Raw genomic sequence first — 5,346 nt, forward strand, 5'->3', positions numbered from 1 at the left:
TGATTCTTGTTTGCTCCTTGGACGAAAAGCTATGACAAACCTAAAAAGCAGAGACATTACTTTGCCAACAAAACTCTGTATAATCAAAGATGTAGTTTTTCCAATAGTCATGTGTGGATGTGAGAGTTGGACCATAAAGAAGCTTGAGTGCCAAAGAATTGATGCTTTTGAACTGTGTTGTTGAAAAGACTCTTGAGAGTCCTTTGGGCTGCAAGATCAAACCAGTCCATCCTAAAGGAGATCAATCCTGAATACTCATTGGAAGGACTGATGCTGAAGATGAAGCTAAAATACCTTGGCCACCTTATGTGAAGAGCCAACTCAGAAAAGATTCTGATGCTGGGAAAGAATGAAGGCAGGAGAAGGGAACAACAAAGGATGGAATGGTTAGATGGCATCACTGACTCAGCAGACATGAGTTTAGGAATCTCTAGGAGATGATGAAGGACAGGGAAGTCTGGTGTGCTTCCATCCATAGGTTGCAAAGAGATGGACACAACTGAGTGATTGAACAACAATATATGATGTGAAGCAAGTCAGTTAGTAAAACTCTTGATTTCAACTTTCTTCTCTGTAAGATAGAAATAATTATAATGGAACCACCAGTTTAGTACCTGGATAAATAAACTGACGTAGATCTGCCTGATACATGGTAAGGGCTTCATTTAATGTAAATATATGTAAGAGAACTACAGAACAATAGCTTTGGAACCTAACTATAAGCTTTTTGTTGAGATTTGTAAAGCACATTTACCCCTGTTTCAAATGGTTCTTCAAATATTGGTTAAAAAAAAGAAAAACAGTTTTTTACACTCAAGAAAAACCATGAGCCATAAACTTATTTAAAACATAAAAAGTTGAGTAATTTCAAAATTTCTGCTTATATTTTTGTGTTAAGAAAATATAGATAGATTGTGAATTGGTCTCTTCTCTTTTTGCTTTTGATAAATTCATAGTACACAAAAAAAATATTGAACTGTTATTCCTTCACTCAACTGTCCCTTCCACATGTGTTTACCTAAGAATTTATATTCCTTGTTTGCTATAACACAGGCTAAACAAAAAAAAGGAAGATGTTCTGAGATCAATGTCCTATGGAAAGCTGATTTCATTCAAGCAACATATATGAGGCATTTGGTAAATTAGTAGTAAGACTCTGGACAAAATCTTACTCTACAATCATCAACTCATGGATTTATAGCTGTCCTTTCCATTACCTAATCTGAAGCTACAAACCTGAACACTGAAGTCTCTGGAAAGTATGTTAAAAGTTATTAAAATGCATAAAGATTGTTTAACAAACATAAATTAGTCAACAAATGTTAGTTCCTGGGTCTACTTTTTTCTATCAGTGGTCTGCAAAATTTCTTAATTTTCTTTCAGAATTTGCAAGAGGCACTTCCCTGGTGGCTCAGGTTGTAAAGAACTCACCTGCCAATGTAGGAAACTCAAGAGATGTGGGTTCCATTCCTTGGTTGGGAAGATCCCCTGAAGTAGGAAATGGCAACCCCTTCCAGTATTCTTGCCTGGCAAGTTCCATGGATGGGGAGCCTGATGGGCTACAGTCCATGGGGTCACGCAGAGTTGCACATGACTGAGTATCCCCCTCCACACACACATAATCCTCTCTATGGGGAGTAAATCTGCCTCTTTGCATCAGTGTAGACTGTCACCTGCCAGGTTCCTCTGTCCCTGAAATTTTCCATGCAAGAATACTGGAGGGGGTTTCCCCTTTCCTACTCCAAGGGATTTTCCTGACCCAGGGATTGAACCCACATCTCTTGAGTCTCCTGCATTGGCAGGAAATTATTTTACCACTGAGTCACCTGGGACGCCCTTAATCTTCTCTCTATATATAAACAATTACTTCCTTTGTACCATGGACAGCCTAAATTACTGTCCTCTTCAACAAAATTCTCATGGAATTTTTCACCTCTGTGTTTCTCACTGTGTAAATGATAGGATTTAACATGGGAGTGAAGACTGAAAAGAACACAGTCACCCACTTGTCAGCAGGGTAAGTGGCCACAGGATGCATATGGGTGAATATACAAGGGACGAAAAGGAGCACCACCACTGTAAAGTGGGAGGCACATGTAGAGAGCGGTTTGCATCGTCCTTCAGAGCCGTGAGTTTTCAGGGAGCTCAGGATGACGTAGGAAATGAGGAGCATGCAAAAATGAGCAAGCACATGGCCCCAGGGTTGGCTGCCACCACTATACTGAGCTTGTAGGTGTCACTGCAGGCAAGTTTCAACAGTGAGAAGAAATCACACATGAAGTGGTCAGTGACTTTGGGTCCACAAAAGGTCAAGTTGATCATGAAAAGAATCTGCACAGTGGTTTGTAGGATCCTGTTGATACAGGCCACCACCACCAGGAGCTGGCAGAGCCCCTGTCACACGATGGTCGTGAAGTGTAGAGGCTTCCAGATGGCTGCATAGCGGTCATAGGCCATGACAGTGAGGACAATAATCTATGGTCCTCTTGGGGGTGTTCCACAAAAAGCTGAGTCAGGCAGCCACCCCAGAAGATAGTTCTCTTCTGGTACAGTGGGTCGATGACCATTTTCGGGGTGGTGACAGAGGTGAAGGAGGCATCTAAGAAGGACAAGTGAGTGAGAAAGAAGTACATGAGAGCTAAGAGTGTAGGGCTTAGGGAAATGGTAAGGGTAATGAGCAGGCTGGTCAGCATGGTAAATAGGAAAATGAACAAAACGACAGTTAAGAGTATTCTCTGCAAATGTGGATTCTGTGTGAATCCCAAGAGAACAAATTCAGTCACATTGTAAGAAGACGTGAGATTCATTTAGGAACAAAGACAGTCCCATGGCTTGAATTACCTAAAAAGAAGAATCAGTAATACAGCTTCATCATGAAAGCATGGTAGAATTTCTTAGAAGAAGGCTAGAGCAATCAGTAGAACTGTGGAACATGTCCTTGACAATTTTGCCCCAGTACATGTTTCACATGTTTATTACTTTCCTCGTGTTTTGCGTTTCTACAGACACCTGTCATCTGCAAAACATCTATAGGACAACACATGATGTACAATTTACTGAGAAAACACCCTACTATCTACATGGAATCTGGATTCTCCTCTTAGTTCCAATTCCTTCTGCGTCTGCTGAGTCATGTCAGTGCACCGGGCTGAGCCCTCCTCTGTGTCCTTGGTCACAAATCAGCATAATCAGATTTATCTTGCAAGCTGAGATTTGCCCCACAGAGATAAGTGCTACTGCCTCTTCCATGAGGTTTTACATGTTAAGCCTCAGCTCTAAACAGGGAGAACAGAAAGAAATAGTCCTCTAGGTAAGGTGGAAAGACAGACAATGTATATAGGTATGCACCCATATCTATATACAAATAATACAAACACATATAAAATCTATGACATACAATGAGTACCAATTACAAACTCACTCATTCGACAAATAACTGGAGCCTTACTGTGTATGTGAATGTATGTTTGCTCCTACAAAATCAAGAACAGTATTCCTGTTTATGTCCTTAATAATTGAAACATTACCAAACAGCAACATGGCACCCATCCATGAGAGGAATGTTCCCACTCCTTTCTGTTTCTGATACAGTCATTGTCATGCCTTCTCCCATCTTTCTGTAAGATCCATCTTCCATCATTCTTGGTTAGGGATACTGTATTACTATCTAAAGGGTAAATTTGGGGACATAAATACAATAAAATTCCCCAAAAGTTCAGAAAAGACTATAATATACATAAAATAAGTCTTACAAGTAATTGATGTATTTTAGAAATAGCTCTGAATAAATACAAATTAGTTTTTCATTTTCCTTTGTTTCATTTTTCTTTCTAGGGATAAACCATAATGGAAAATATTTTTAGAAAGAAAAAAATCATTATTTACAATTTGTTTAGCATAAATATTAAGAGCTGTGCAAAATTCAGAAATGACATAATTCATTTCTTTGGTAGCATGCAATTTTTGCAGAGTTTTTTTTTTTTTCTTAATTGTACAATATCTTTGAAACATTTTTAAGTTGTGTTATAAAGTGAAGAGAAGTTTAGATGCAATTTTTAAATATGTAATTGTTCTAACTAATATAGTATCAACTAATTTATTGAAAGACTAATTTAAATATATATCAACAAGAAAAAAGATTAAAATATTTTTGCTTTTAAATTGATAGCATGGTATTTGAATCTATCTTTCTTGAAAGCTTGTATATTGAAAGAGGAATTTAAATGTCAGACAGGTGAGGATAAGAGGTGTTTATATGATTTTTAAGAATGATTAGAAACTAAGAGTCTATGAATATGTGATTTTCTGGAAAAAAAGGAATAAAAAGAGACCTTACCTATGAACTTGTTTGACACAGGTCCATGCAAAGTCCAGGCAGCTGTTAGTTCATCAGGAAAGAAGTAAGGGTATACTGTTAAAAAATGCCAGCTAGCTCAGCTTCAGTAAGTGCCTTTACTGACTTATAAATGTATATTTGGGTAAGTCTTAAAAGTACAACCACATAACCTGTTCACAGGCAAATTCAGTAGCTCCTTAGGTGTAGCTAATAGAGCCTCAGGGGGATTTCAACATTATTAGCAGGCCTAGCCAACAACCCAATTATTTCATATGAGTTAACTGAGCAATGCTCAAAATTCTCCTTAGCCAGGCTTCAGCAGTACGTGAACTGTAAACTTCCAGAAACGAGTTGCCAGTCCAGGTTCGACGCGCGATCCTGGATGCTTGGGGCTGGTGCACTGGGACGACCCAGAGGGATGGTGTGGGGAGGGAGGAGGGAGGAGGGTTCAGGATGGGGAACACATGTATGCCTGCGGCGGATTCATTTTGATATTTGGCAAAACTAATACAATTATGTAAAGTTTAAAAATAAAATAAAATTAAAAAAATAAATAAATAAAAGTCAGAGGAACCAGATATCAAATTGTCAACATCCACTCGATCATTGAAAAAGCAAGAGAGTTCCAGGAAAACATCTATTTCTGCTTTATTGACTATGCCAAAGCCTTTGACTGTGTGGATCACAATAAAATGTGAAAAATTCTGAATCAGATGGGAATACCAGACCACCTAACCTGTCTCTTGAGAAGCCTGTGTGCAGGTCAGGAAGCAACAGTTAGAACTGGACATGGAAAAACTGACTGGTTCCAAATAGGAAAAGGAGTACGTCAAGGCTGTATATTGTCACCCTGCTTATTTAACTTATATGCAGAGTACACAATAAGAAACGCTGGGCTAGAAGCAACACAAGCTGGAATCAAGATTGTTGGGAGAAATATCAATAACCTCAGATATGCAGATGATACCACCCTTATGGCAGAAAATGAAGAGGAACTAAAAAGCCTCTTG

General features: G+C 38.6%; 1 pseudogene; it reads right to left on the reverse strand.

Annotated features, from left to right (window-relative positions):
* Positions 1-1,888: 1,888 nt before the first annotated feature.
* On the reverse strand, positions 1,889-2,807 carry LOC133233042 (olfactory receptor 4C13-like; annotated as a pseudogene).
* Positions 2,808-5,346: the final 2,539 nt, after the last annotated feature.

This window comes from Bos javanicus, chromosome 19 (genome assembly GCF_032452875.1).
Source record: "Bos javanicus breed banteng chromosome 19, ARS-OSU_banteng_1.0, whole genome shotgun sequence".
Taxonomy (NCBI): domain Eukaryota; kingdom Metazoa; phylum Chordata; class Mammalia; order Artiodactyla; family Bovidae; genus Bos; species Bos javanicus.